The 15,750-nt window shown below is 41.5% G+C and overlaps 1 long non-coding RNA gene across 2 annotated transcripts in view; it reads left to right on the plus strand.

Moving 5' to 3' along the window:
* The first annotated feature begins 14,103 nt into the window (after positions 1 to 14,103).
* Positions 14,104 to 15,750, plus strand: part of LOC116061408 — a 111,073-nt gene continuing 109,426 nt past the window's right edge. For both annotated transcript variants that reach the window (XR_004896393.1, XR_004107718.2), the window contains exon 1: positions 14,104 to 14,580. This is a non-coding gene — a long non-coding RNA (uncharacterized LOC116061408). The remainder of the gene's footprint in view (positions 14,581 to 15,750) is intronic.

Below are 15,750 nucleotides of genomic sequence, written 5' to 3' on the forward strand. Positions count from 1 at the left end.
TTTTTATTGTTCATTTGTGCATGAACACATACTTACTGTAATGGGAGGGAAAATCTGTTACTGTGGGTTTTGCCTAAAAGTGCATTTGTGTGTGTGTGTGTGTGTGTGTGTGTGTGTGTGTGTGTGTGTGTGTGTGTGTGTGTGTGTGTGTGTGTGTGTGTGTGCGTGCCATACAGATTACCTTCTGATCCCTTCGTAAACCAGAAATCAATAGGTCTCAGTCTGTATTGAGACGTGTTAGACAGACAGTTCTGCTTGAAAACATCCAAACATCACCTCTACTCCACATTCAGAGCACACAAATGTATTTCTGACATCTTTGAAAGACGAAGAAGAGAAAGGTGAGAGGGGGCACACAAAAAAAGGGGGGAAAAGCGCAGGAGGGAACAGGAGTGAACAGGTCTATTTTTGACATTGGTGAAAGATGTGGAGCAACACAGACAGACAGACAGACAGAGAGTGATGGAGCAGGAGACACCAGCTCTGTTTCTCTCATCGGATAATAGAAACAGAGAGAGGGAGAACGGAGAAAGAGGCAGAAAAAAACAGACACAAAGCATAGAGCAGTTTTTGACATCTATAAAGACAAAGAGAAGCCTTTCACCCCAGACCCATGAGACCCATTGACAAAGACAAAGAGAGGAAGAGACAGAAGGGTCAGTGTAAAGACATTTGAACAATAACACAAAACAGAAAACAATTTATTGTGCTGCACAACTCTAATGCACACCATGTAACATTAAGGATAGGATTCTTGTCATATCTCCATGTAGATAATTGTTGTTATTGCCAATATTGCCTTGACATACCACATTTGTACTTTATTTCACAAAAGGTTTTACTTTAGCTGCTCTTAACAGCATAGTTTATATTAAGGCCTCACCAAGTGGCACAGTGAATTATTAGTTTGTATTACTGTCACTTGGGCCTTCTCAGTGACCCCCAGTTCGTTTGTTTCCAGGATTGCACCATTTCATTCAATAAAGAGTTATTAATAAAATGAGCTAGCCAGCTCTCTGTCATCTACTGCTAACTATTAGTTAGCAAGCTAGCAATGGTCATTTAGCAAGCGTGTTAGCTCATCGCTGACAGGACAGTAAATTCACACAGTTTATTCAAAATATGTATGTACTCATAATTCATGCCTCTTTCATGGAACAGTATATATTCCAGTAGAGGAGGTTTATAAAGAAGTGTATAATGTAACACAGCTAATAAGCTACAATAGTTTCCTCCATTTTGGTTTATCAGGCTTTCCATTACCTCGCAGGTCAGCACTCATCACTAAGGTAGCTTGTTATAGAGAGCAGAAGTGAAACCAGAAGTAAGAAAACCTCATTCGAAATTCCATTGCCAATTGTAAACACTCTAAACCTACAGCCTTGTAACAGAGCCTTTCTCAAGAAGAGTATGCTGTGCAGCTCAACTCATATATTTAGATACTGTAGGTTATATTTTGTCAATAAAGTATGTAGAGGCTTTTAGAATCATAACTGGTCATTGTTGTCTGCTTTTCCTGACGGTTTGTTAGAAAAGCCATCTGGCAGATATAATTTGAAAAAGGAGTACCAGGACATTGGGAAGATAATTTGAGCTAATCAAAGGACTCTTAGATCGGGGGGAACAGGGAACAATGGTCAAGTGTTTCGCAAGCGGCGAGAAGTGTGGCGTGGGTTGTGAAATGTCCTTGGCTCTCACACACTCCCTAAGTCTGCAGAAGATAAAGAAATATACAGGTATTCAGTAATATGAACATCGTAAAACATTTTGTTACCAGCGTATACTTTTGGTAAATGGAAATACAACCTAGAAAATCCTAGTGAATTTGTGTGTGTTGTAGCAGTGTTTTGCCATTGAGAATGAGCTAGCATGCTAGCGCTAGCATGCTAACGGTTAGCCCCCTAGCCCCTTCGTTTCGGCAAGTTACGTAGAAAGCCATGCAGATTTTGAACAGCTCACCCAGAGACTGAAGGCGGGACACATTCAGCACCAGAGACACAAAATAACACCCCAAATCCCAGAAAAAGTGATTTTTTTTCATAATATGGGCACTTTAGCACTTACATTCACATACTTACTAACATAGTTTTTATTCTGATTTTACAGCTGGGGTCATTAGGATTCAAACTTTGGGGTTACGAATTTCTGTGTCACATTTTATGACATCAGACAGACTGGCTCAATGACCAAGCAAAATTGCCATACCCTTAAAAGAAAATAGAAAGAAATAGGCATAGTATCATATTCTTTAAAATTACACAAACACACACACACACACACACACAAACAAGCACAAATGGATGGGACATCTCAAGATAACAGCATGAGATGGCATGCAATGACACTCCTGCATACAGATGAGTCACACATATGGACACAAAGACATGCACGTGTATGCATGTGGATGTGAACGAGTACAGAACACACACACACAGACTCTACATGCAGGGATCTTGTATGCTGAGCCAACACTGGCACAGAGGGACTGGCAATGCTTGGTTGATTGGCTGGCAGAGACAGTGACAGTGGAATTGGCATAAGGTGATTGAATGAAACCGTTGGTGTAACAATGAGAGGGTGGTTTTCGGGCATTGTTTTAGGGGGAAAAGGAAAATCACATTAGACTGTAAATCAGGTCGAACTGTTTCAACTCCAGCTGAACTAAACTCAGCTGCAGAGCTTTCCTGCTGAGGATATGTAAAGTCCACTGCAGCACCACGAAGGGCCACCTGTTGTGACTCATTATCTACGAATCAAGTATACTTTACATTACTGGCAGGCTGCCAGCCTTTTCCCAATCGTCCTAAAGCAGGAGTTAATGTAGAAATATTAGGTATTTTCTTTATATAGTTTAGAAAATATTATAGATCCAAGATGAAGCTTACTGAAGGGTGGAAGAAAAAGTCGCAAATCTGTCTGCTACTTCAGCACCATGGACAGCGGAATAGATTTATCAATACGCAGCACAGTCAGATAAAGGATCAATGAGTGAGACAAACTAGACTAAACTGCCCCTGCACTATCTCTGCTACTAGGGGATGAAGAGGGGGGTGGCAGGTTAACTAGGAGCATGCATTTTGGTCATTTTGCTGGAATTGTCTACGAGACAACACAAGACGAAAACAAGAACAATAAATATAAAAAATAGATATTTTGCTCATTTTATTGTGAACAGAGGCAATACTTCACAATGGAGCCTGTTGGTACAATGAGTTAATGCTGACGCGCTTTAGTTTATTACGGATGCGTATCAAAAGCTTGTGCATTAATGACTGAAAGAAAATCATATAAGATGGACATGACAGATAAGGAAATCCTCTGTAATCTTTTGGTGATAAAATGTCACTTTTTGAAAAGAATCCAATCATTTGCTCCGCATTTCTGTCTCACAAATCATTTCATATTTGCTGACAGGATGAATTAACTGTTGGCTTTTGTGTCTTTAAGGGAGTAGGTGATACAAATTAAATAGCAAATAAGGGCTAAATTGGTTTGATGGTTTCTAAGGACATGTATAACATGGATAAGACGGATCTTGAACTCAATAGCACTAACACAAAAACTGGAGCTTCAGAAGCTTTTGTGGCTACAGCACGGATATTCTGCTGTAATAAAAGCTACTTTTTACTGAGAAGAGAGGATCATTGGGTTTTTATGAAGGTTTGCTGCTTTCCTGGTCCCTAGCTGATTCATGCAGCACAAACATTATCAGGAGGAGAAGGACAACAAGATGCAATTGGGTAAGCCATACACAAATACACATATGCAGAAATACGCTTACACACACATGTGCTCACATGTTTTCTAAAAACAGCCACAGAGGGAAATGGTTGACATCACAGCAGTCCAACCAACAAGAGAGTCCAGGGACAGCCACCACACACACACACACACACACACACACACACACACACACACACACATGCTTGTGTATGAGAGAATTTTACAGTATGTGCATTTTTGAGTGTCCTCTCTTGAGACCCCAGTAGAGGGATTTCAAACCAGAATCTTTCTTCAAATGTCATATATCCTCCTCGCCGTGAAATAGACTCACTATTGTGAATCCAGGTCAATGCTAGGATCCCCAATTGTCTTTGCCCATTACAGTAAATCCTCTTCACTCATGACTCATGCAGACCAAACTCAGAAGAATTGTTCCAGAAAGATTTGTTAAGGCCTTAATGTTTGTTAATATTGAATGCAAGGTGAATTTTAGGGAAAACAACTTTAGCATAAAAAGTTAAAGGAAAGTTGTAGTTTGCTTCAGGCAGTGCAAATTGAGTCATGATCTGCATCTGCAAGAGTTACTGTAAACACATTTCTTGAGTAAAAAATGTTTTTCCCATACTGTATGATTGCCACACAACCATGTACCCCACACTGAGTTGACACGCACTACAGTAGCCAGAGCAAGCATCTGTACTATTGGTGGATTGGATGATTCACTGAAACTGTGCTGTCATTTTTGATTTCTAACATTTAACATGCAGTTGAAAAAGTTGCACACTGACAGGGTGGGAACACCTGAAAAGATGTTACGGGGCACAGAAAAGCATATCACACAGACAGTAGTCTGTTCATTTACTGCAAAATCAACTGAACATCCGGTGCTGTGTAATGTAGGTGTGGAGGGGCCAGACCTTACTCTGCAGCGCTGAGGAAATAGGTCTGGCAATGCAAGACTACACAGACAGAGATCTGGTAGTTCAGAGAAACAGGGGGCTCACAGTGGGATAGTGAGCATGAATTCAAAGCCCTCCATCAAAGATGCTTGGATCTACAGTATCTGGTTCTTTTTCCAAATAAAATTAGCTCAAAAACATCAGAATAATGTTAAAAACAAAACATTTTTTTAACTGTAACCACTAGTCAAAGTAGTCTTATGAGCATGAGCTGCAGCCATGACTGTGAAACACATCTCCCCTGGTCTGCAGAGGTGATGAGTTTGGTTCCTACCAAACGGTTCCGAATGTAGAGGAGTAAATGCATGAAAACAACATTTGTTACAGTGACATTCAAGTAGCAAAGCTCTCTAGTGGCCATAGAAATTATGACTCATGTCCGTCGGGTGTCGTTAGTCAGGTTATGTTATCATAAAACGACAAAGTCTGTGTACAATACATGTTGTACTGAGAACATTAAGAATCTAAAGGGATGCCATATGAAACCAGATGTGGCGGTAACAAAAAGTGAGCCGGAAATTGATACCACAAAGGGAATAAAGAAACATCTTTGGCTCAGATGCAGCAGAATGATGTAAGCCATTGAAGATAGATTCAGTTTATGCTAAAGTACCCTCTGTGGAGGAGAATAGGTGATGACGGTGTGGTGACTCTGGGACCTCTACCAGATGGCTGGACAGGAGAGATGAGCAGGGCAACGTTTGTGGTACTGGCAAAAGGTGAGTTTGAATAGTTGTTGGACATGATCGTTTTTTTCCACCATGGGATAAAATAGGTTTGGTGAGCAGTGTGTTAAAGTGTGCACTGCTGCAGGGGAAGTATCAGTAGGCCTAGAATATGTGAATCACTATTCCAAAAGTTTTGGTCATGAATTTCAAATGTGTGTAACACTCAATGTGTGTGTGCAGTTGTTGATGCTGAAAAAGGGGTCAGGCAGAGCTGATTCTTTCTCCCCTTTCCCTCAAGTGCTTGATTCTCTTTCCTTTCCTCCTCGGTCCTCTTGCTCCTGAGATCTTACTCACAGACAGACACACATACACACACACACACACACACACAAAAAAGGTACATTTTTGACCATATTATTGTTGGATTTTGTACACAGGATTTACACGTTAAATCCCCCACATCCCTCTAAAGTGACGCAAAAGGAACCAGGACGAAATTTCTGCCAAATTTTGCTGGCAGAGAGGATCCAAAACCCATCACTGTTGCACCACCTGTGCACCTGAACCATTTTGCATGGATCCAGCAGTTTTGACAGCGAACCAACATCTAGACACTTTAGTGGGAAGAAAACTAGTTGCAGTATAATGATGCAATTGCAGCTCCACTCTGATGATAGCTCCATAAGCACCATGTCAGATTTACATGTAGTGTGGGATTGCTGACTATGTAAGGTCTAATTAAATGCCAATAAACAGGCTCACAGAAATTAAAAATGAACTGAGCTGAACAGGAAAAGTCAGGCCTGGCTGCAAAACATGTGGGAAGATGTACAGTAGTTGTCTCTGGGTCCAGAGAGGACTGGCTGAAAGAAAAATGGCAAAAGAGAGAAAACAAGTATTTCAATTGAATAATGGAACAAAGGCCTGTTCAGCAAAACCGAATTTTTGTGACACAATAAAAACGGTTTCTTATATCAATAGGTCTGACTTATAGAACTTTTCAATGGAATTCCATTGCTAGGCAACAGCCTTTTAAACTTCCTGTCAGTTGATGCCATTCACATACACTGCAACAGGAAATCAGGAGTCCATTTAGAATGTTTATGTTTACATCTGTGAAAAGGTCTTTTTGCATTTTGCACTGATTTCATTGCACATGGTCATTCATTTTAACAAACAAAAATAAAAAAAATTATTAGTCTGACAGAAAATGACTTGGCAGCTATTTGATAATAGACTAGTTTCAGTGGTTTTTCAACAAAAATGTCAAATATTGTGAACATTTTCTGCTTTTTTTCCTGTCTCATGTAAAAAATTAACTAAATATCTTTAATACCGGTCACATAATAACAGTGGTGGAATGTAATTAACTCTAGTGCTGTACTTAAGTACAAATTTGAAGTAGGCTACTTACAACTTTACTTATACTCCACTATATCTCAGAGACAAATATTGTACTTTTTATTCCATTACATTTGTCTGACAGCTGTGAAAACCATGTATCTCCAAATTTGGAGAGTTTAAATTTTAATTGTTCTGATAAACTGAAGGAGCTGGAAAATACATCTCACAAAGCTGAAAACTGGGCTGTTTTTCAGAGCTCATGAAAAATTGACTTTTTAGAGTTACGTGGTTCTCAAAGGAAATCCATTTGTCTGTAGCCTAGAGTATTTTCCCAGTGTGGTAACTTCTTCCACCGCTGCATAAAAGAAGTGATTAGATCACTTGGGCTTTAGAAAATTGTGGAGGCGAGTTTTCAGTATTTTGTAACATTTCACAGTTATTACATTTATGAATAAGGGACCGTTTGGTATTTATGGAATGGACCACCGGAGGAAAATAGGAGAGGGTCATGTCTTTTTATATTTTGCTGAGGGTCATCCAACATTTTTTAGTGTGGGTAAAAAATGAGTGGAATAATTACATCTGACATGACCAGATATTAAATTATTTTCTTTTCGTCTCTGAGTCCTGTCAGAGACGAGCTGCTGCACGTCATCCACAAGCGACAGCAGTCGGCGGGGACGAGGCAGCCGGCAGCTGCCTTCAACCTCCTACCTAACAGTCGGCTCTATCGCCTAGTTTTTATTATACTAATAAAGTGTTTTTAAAACCAAAGATACATTTTTACGTGTAAGTAAGTATTAGCCTCACGCTAATTTATCAAGACTAGGCCTACCGGCTAAACTAACGCTAGCTTCATGGCAACCTCTACACCTGGCGAGTCCCCACTCCCCCTCAGGATTTCCTCGTTGTTCAATAATACAAACAAAGAAATTGCTGACCTCAGGGAAGATGTTCGTCGGCTTTCCGAGGACTTAAAAACCAAAGATGCTTTGTTAACCGCCTGCTTGGACGTGGCTCATAATCAGTCGCTCCGGATCTCATCTCTCTCGGCGGCCTTCCAGGATACCGCGCCATGGGACCCAGCTGCCTGCCCACGCCCATCGTCCTGCTCGACACCGGTTATCAAGCCACCCTGGACTGAGGTGGTTTGCGGCCGAAAGAGAGCCTCGGGTAGGGCTCCATCGCCTCCTGCCCTCAGCCTCTCCAACCGCTTCAATGCTTTGTCGGAGTCGGAGCCGGTGGTGGCCAGTGCGGCTCACCGGGCTCGCCCCGCTTCAAAGCAGACTGACCAGCCGTCGTCACGGAAGACGATTGCTACCGCGCGGCGAAAACTTCTGAGGGATGCGGTAGTCAGACGGTCCGGTGGCCTACACTGCCTGGATCGGCCAAATGACAACGTTCCTCAAAAACAATCTCCACAACCGAACGGTAAGCATTCTTCCTCTTCTTTTCCCTGCCCATCTGAAACCGACACTGACTGTTTTGCTCCCGTCACCGGCTACCCACACCCCCCCACTCCTCGTCCGCTCTTCCCCCTAACCACAGTAATTATTGGGGACTCCATCACTAGAGACCTACGGTTTCATAATGCTGTCACACACTGTTTTCCCGGAGCCAAAGTTGCAGACATCCTGGCTAAAGTTATGGACCTGATACCCTCATTTCCGACCTCTATCAAACGCATCGTGGTCCATTGTGGACATAACGACATGTCCACTCGGATTCAGGAGTGTGAGCGCACAAGGCGAGACTTTACCACTCTCATTGAGGCTTTAAAAAGCACTGGGAAGTCGGTTTTTATTTCGGGCCCACTTCCATCTCTAGGTCGCGGATCAGGCCTCTTTAGCAGACTACTCTCCCTTAACACCTGGCTCCAGCTCACATGCAGTATTCACAGGATAGGTTTTATTGACAACTTCAATCTGTTTTGGGAACGTGGCTCCCTGTTCAGCAGGGATGGGATTCATCCCAATACACGCGGAAGCCAGATGCTACGTGGAAATTTGCACCACGCCCTGCATACCCAGACCTCTGATTGACTGTTTACATCCCGTAAACACTCCCACAAGCACACTGACCAGACACACTCTCCCAAAGTCAATAATCAGAGATACAGCGCTACACGCCCCTCTGTGCTCCCTTCAGAGCAATCACCCATTCATAATCCCATAACCACCGTGTCTGTCCCCCGACTGAGACCGTTTAAACCAAACGCTAACAAAAGAGGTGCTATACTAAACAACCTAATTGGAATTAAAACAACCACTGCAACGATAGAACAGAATAGGAAAATCAAATGTGGACTATTAAATATTAGATCTCTGTCATCGAAAGCATTATTGGTAAACGAATTGATATCAGATAACCACATTGATTTATTCTGCCTCACCGAAACCTGGCTGGGCCATGACGAATATGTTAGTTTAAACGAAGCCACTCCTCCCAGTCATAATAATACCCAAATTCCACGAGGCTCAGGCGGAGGAGGGGGAGTTGCAGCCATATTTGACTCGAGCCTGTTAATTAATCCTAAACCTAAACTAAATTATAATTCGTTTGAAAGCCTTGTTCTTAATCTTCAACACCCAACATGGAAAACAGTACAGCCAATTATATTCGTTGTTGTTTACCGAGCACCAGGTCCATATTCTGAGTTTTTATCTGAATTCTCAGAGTTTTTATCATGCGTAGTCCTTCAATCAGACAAAGTACTTATTGTAGGTGATTTTAATATCCATGTGGACATTGAGAGCAATAGCCTTAGTACTGCTTTCAATTCACTGCTAGATTCTATTGGTTTCAGTCAGAGGGTGCATAAGGCCACGCACTGTTTTAACCACACCCTCGACCTTGTGCTAGAATATGGCATCAAAATTGACGATTTAATAGTATTTCCGCAGAATCCTTTATTATCAGACCATTTTTTAATAACTTTCGAATTCCTACTACCAGACTATACGAAATTAAATAAAAGTTTCTACACTAGATGCTTATCTGACAGTGCTATAGCTAAATTTAAGGAAGCTATTCCAACAGCACTTAACTCAATGTCATGCCTTAATATAACAGAGGACTGTTATGTTAACTCTAGTCCCTCCCAACTTGATAACTTTGTAGACGCTGCTACGGCCTGCCTACGGACTACTTTAGACTCGGTTGCTCCTCTCAAAAAGAAGATGATGAAGGAAAGGAAACTAGCACCTTGGTATAACTCCCAAACTCGCAAATTAAAACAAATCTCACGAAAACTTGAAAGTAAATGGCGTTCCACCAAACTGGAAGAATCTCGTGTGGATTGGCAAGATAGTCTAAAAAATTATAGGAGGGCCCTCAGAAATGCCAGATCAGACTACTACTCAATACTAATAGAAGAAAATAAGAACAATCCAAGGTTTCTTTTCAGCACTGTAGCCAGGCTGACAAAGAGTCATAGCTCTGTTGAGCCATCTATTCCTATAGCTCTGAGCAGTGATGACTTCATGACCTTTTTTAATGATAAAATTATAACAATTAGAGAAAAAATTCATCACCTTCTGCCCACAGCTTCCAACGACTCACCATTGGGTGCAGGAGGGCTAGAGAGAACGATAAGACCTGATACTTATTTAGACGGCTTTTATCCTTTAGACCTCCAACAATTAATGTTAAGGGTCTCTTCAGCTAAGCCAACTACCTGTCTCTTAGACCCCATTCCAACGAAGCTACTTAAAGAAGCACTACCCGTGGTCAATACCACATTACTAGATACGATCAATATGTCCTTATTAACGGGTCACGTACCGCAGTCTTTTAAAGTAGCTGTGATAAAACCTATTCTGAAAAAACCCACCCTCGACCCTGAGGTCTTAGCCAACTATAGACCTATATCTAACCTCCCGTTTCTCTCCAAAATCCTTGAGAAGGTAGTCGCTAATCAATTGTGTGACTTTCTGCATAGAAATAGTCTATTTGAAGACTTTCAGTCAGGATTTAGAATGCATCATAGCACAGAGACGGCACTGGTGAAAATCACTAACGACCTTCTAACTGCTGCTGACAAAGGACTTGTCTCCGTACTTGTCTTATTAGATCTTAGTGCTGCATTCGACACTATTGACCATACCATCCTCTTACAGAGACTGGAACATTTAGTTGGCATTAAAGGAATCGCACTAAGCTGGTTTAAGTCCTATTTTTCTGAGCGATCCCAATTTGTTAATATTAACGATAAACCATCCAAATACGCTAAAGTTAGCCATGGCGTTCCTCAAGGCTCAGTGCTTGGACCAATTCTATTCTCTTTATATATGCTTCCTCTAGGCAATATTATTAGGAAACACTCAATTAACTTTCACTGTTACGCAGACGACACCCAATTATATCTGTCAATCAAGCCAGACGAAAGCGGTCAGTTAGCTAAACTTCAAGCGTGCATTAAAGACATAAAATCCTGGATGACCCACAATTTTCTGATGTTGAACTCAAACAAAACGGAAGTTATTGTGCTGGGACCCAAGCACCACCGAACTTCATTATCTAAATATATAGCTACCCTAGATGGTATTGCCCTGGCCTCCAGCACTACTGTCAGAAATCTAGGAGTCATTTTTGACCAGGATCTATCCTTTAACGCCCACTTAAAACAAACCTCAAGAACAGCCTTTTTCCATCTTCGTAACATTGCCAAAATCAGGAACATCCTCTCGCAAAACGATGCTGAAAAACTAGTCCATGCATTCGTAACTTCCCGGCTGGACTACTGTAATTCTTTACTATCAGGCTGCTCAAATAAGTCCCTCAAGACCCTCCAGCTGATCCAGAATGCTGCAGCACGTGTTCTGACAAGAACTAACAAAAGAGATCACATTTCTCCTGTATTAGCTTCTCTCCATTGGCTTCCTGTAAAATCCAGGATTGAATTTAAAATCCTTCTCCTGACCTACAAAGCACTAAATGGTCAAGCACCATCATACATAGAAGAGCTTTTAGTACCTTATTGTCCCACTAGAGCACTGCGCTCCCAGAACTCAGAGCTACTTGTGGTTCCTAGAGTCTCTAAAAGTAGAATGGGAGCCAGAGCCTTCAGCTACCAGGCTCCTCTCCTGTGGAACCAGCTCCCAACTTGGGTTCGGGGGGCTGACACCGTCGCCACATTTAAGAATAAACTGAAAACCATCATCTTTGATAAAGCTTATAGTTAGGGAGTGAGGAGTTGCAGCATAGTAGAGTAGAGTAGAGGGAGGCAGGAAGTACAAGCCCGTTCCGGCAGGGGAGAGTACGAGCCCGGTCCAGGGCCCCTCTCTTTAGCCTGCCTCTCTTAGTTATGCTATTATAACTCTAGACTGCTGTGGGAAGCTCCTTCCAAGGACACAATGAGCCGCTCCCTCTTCTCTCTTTTCACTTGTCTCATGTGCATGTGTGCATCTTAGTCCCAGAAATGCCTGTTACTAACCTAGCTGTGGGGAGTTTTCTCCCCGGAGTCCCTTTGCTTCTTCTTCACCCAGAACATCGCCTTGGAATTGGGTGGCACCTACACCGGGGTCCTGGGTGCAGCTGACGCTATGGACTTACTACACCCTGCTACGCTCTGTGATTCCCCGCAGTGTCCGACTGCGTCCTGCCGCGTCCAACCGCGTCCACCCAGGCTGCTGTGCCACACTACACCCCGTAACGCCCTGCTGTGCCCTACTATGACATGAACTACTATGACTACCATTGTGATCACTGCTTCACTATCTTTATTATGACTATTATTGCCACCATTCACCACTCCCCCAACTGGTGCCGTCAGACACCGCCTACCAAGAGTCTGGGTCTGTCCGAGGTTTCTTCCTAACAAAAAAAGGGAGTTTTTCCTCGCCACTGTCGCAATAGCTACTGCTAATGCTTGCTCTTGAGGCAACCACTGTAATAGTTGGGGCTTCGTAAACTACAGAGTTTGGTCTAGACCTACTCTATCTGTAAAGTGTCTCGAGATATCTCTTGTTATGATTTGATACTATAAATAAAATTGAATTGAATTGAATTGAATTGAATTGAATTGAATTGAATTAAATAAATATCTTAAATAACACAAAACAACTAAATGGTGATAGGTAATACATCAGATTTCATATACTGCTTTAGTAAAAAAAATATTACCTGGCTGACGATGGGAGCAGCAGGACGCAAAAAACGAAAGTAACTGTTGCACTAGTCTGGACATCTTGCCGTGCCAACCTTGCAATAAAGGTTTCCTAAATGCCATGTATATAAATGTGATGTCAGCTTACTAATTGATTGCGGGTTTTGTGTAGATTTGGACTTTTATACGTTTATTCCACTTTGTTTAAACGGTGAGTGGAGAGGCCTCGTTCACCTGTTTGGAGCTGGCTGGTGAATGTGACGCTCGTATAGGCCTTGCTGGATACACCGTGTCATTTACCTTTTTGTGGATCTACTGATCGCTGTGGATTACTTTTTTTTCGTCATTGGATTACGGCAAAATAGGGATCTTTTTTCTCAACGTGTCTTAACGTTTTATGCTGTGACTGCGCTTGGTTTCTGCGTGTGGAGAGGCATCTCAACAGACTGTAGGTCCAACACTGATTGTTCACTGTTACATTTTAGTTGAATTTAAGCGTCTGTCTATTGCGTTCCAAAACAGCCGTGCCGCGATTGGATTTCATAAGGGCGAATTGTTAAATTGTTACAATGTAACTTAAAAACTTTAAAAAATAAACATATGTGTTTGGGAATATAATGTTCAGCTTCGGCAGCTTTACCTATGTGCTAAAATATAAAATGACGAAGCCTAGTGACAAGTCCATAGCAACCAGTGTTGAATTGGTTAGCCTATATCCCAGTGTCCTTTGCTGAATGGTCTCAATGTTTTATTGTTTTATTTCATATGAATACTAGTTTACTAGAGGAGTAACTTAGTATTTGAAGTAATGCAGTAATGCATGAAGTGTGCATTTAGTTTCCGTGCTTATTGTGTTTCCACAACAATGTTAGTGAGTAAATCTACTGAAATGGCCACCACACCATAACAGAGGAGTGTGATGTGTAAGATTAGAAAGCAGAGGTTAACTCGTGAATGTCATGGCTGTAAAAATCAAATGGTGTATGTACGTCTTTGCTAAGTGCAAACTTGCACGCAAGGGCAGGTTCATTTCTCTTTTTCAAATCATTTTGCAGGGTTATTGGAAAAATTATTGCTGATGAGTGGAGGGTCATCTCTTATTAGGTCGGAGGTCACGAAACTTCTCCGGTGGCTCCTTAATTAAGTAACGGACGGTCCCTAATGGATAAATTAATATCAGTCAAAGGATAATTCTGATAATTTCGCAGGATAATGTGACAACTAAATAAAGTAGTTGTTGTTTTTGGATGTTGTTCATCACTTGGTGGTAGCCCCCTGTTTTTGAGTTGCCATAGTAACATTTGGTAAAAACCTTGTGTAGCAGGTGTGCCCATAATCATTTCCTGTCAGTAATGGAGTCCGGAGGAGTAGGAAGCTACTAGCGTTAGCTTGCTGCTTCTAATGGTGCTCAGCTGTAACAAGGCAAAACTTAGTTACGAAGTTTTCACAAAATAACTCTGACACAAAGAGAAAAAGAGAGTAAGTTCAGTCGGCATTCTCAATGTTTTCCCATTCAGCCAGTAGGTAGACAAACGTAAAGTAGCGTTAGCTGCTAATTCAGCACTAAAACAACCTGCTGGCACCAACTTTCCCGGACGTGGAGGAAATACAGAAGTTTAATGGACAAAGAAGAGGCACTTTTCATCACTTGGTAAAGTAGCCTACTGGACGTCTGGCTTGGCATCAGTGGTGACATACTGAACTTTGGTAATATTCACCTGAGAGAAAACTGGCTGATGAATAATTGGACTATGGAATATTATCATTGAAGACATCAAAGGTAAGCAATTTAAGCGAGTTTATTGGGCGTCTTTGGTTTGGAAGTAACGTCAGCTACACGTATGCGCTGCTGTTTGTTGTATAAGCCTTCAGAAGAGACAATGGATGTGTGAATGTAGCTGCTTCTGCCAGGCGTGTTGTTATTTGGCCGCTGTGCCACATTGTTGTTTAGTAGGCTTGGTTCTGCTTGTCTTATGGTGCCTGTGTTTACTGCTGTTGCTGTTGTGTTTGCCACATGTGTACTGCCAACACTGCGTGTGAGTGTGTGCAGTTATGAGGAAGTGCCAGATGATTCAGTATGCTGCTGTGCCCTTTAACTGGTGTAACAAGCACATGCGTGTGTATTCGTGTTGGTGCCTGTAATGTCACTTGATTGGAGATTAGAGATGTCATTTCCTAAATTAAGCAAACAGCACTTCAGAACCTAGCTTACGAACAGGCTTGTCTCACCTAAGTAAATTAATAAATAAATAGACAGTGAAATAAATGTAAGCAATGAAATCAACTGAAAAAAAAAAATCTTAATATTATATATCTTGTTTTAAAACTCAATTTTAATGAATTCCGAATATTTATACAATTTACATTTTATATTTGTTTAATTTGTACATACAAATTCTTTTCCATGTCAATTTTGTTAATAGAATTAATATGACCCATCTAGTCTTCGATATTCCCTGACCAACAGTCCCAATGCTAATAATATTGAGTCGTAGAAACTAGATTTTCAAAAGTAGTTCAACATTATTTTTAATTAATCAACTAATAATTCAGTTCAGTTTTAGTTCAGTTGCCTGATAGCTGAAATATATGGAGAGTCATGATCTGCTGGAGGAATTATAAACTATTATTTGGCTGCAAGAACAGAGAAGTGCCTAGACCCTTTTCTATAAAAGTCTGGCATTGTTCAGAGTGGCTCGAGCTCAAAAGAGATGGACAAGAAGCAGGCACTGTTCAGGGCATCCAGCCAAAAGTGAACTGCGCTGGAAGTGCACACAGAGTTTAAACATTAAGCAGTCCTGGTTACCACTGTCCATGGCTCCATGACATCAAGTTTTAGACAGTGGACGCAGTAAAAAGAACCATCCATTAAAAGTATTTTATAAGCAGCTGCAGAAGATCCCTGCTGTGGTGGCGTAACTAATAAATCTATCCTGGACTTGCATTGCAC

The sequence above is a fragment of the Sander lucioperca genome, chromosome 22 (assembly GCF_008315115.2).
Source record: "Sander lucioperca isolate FBNREF2018 chromosome 22, SLUC_FBN_1.2, whole genome shotgun sequence".
Classification (NCBI taxonomy): Eukaryota; Metazoa; Chordata; class Actinopteri; order Perciformes; family Percidae; genus Sander; species Sander lucioperca.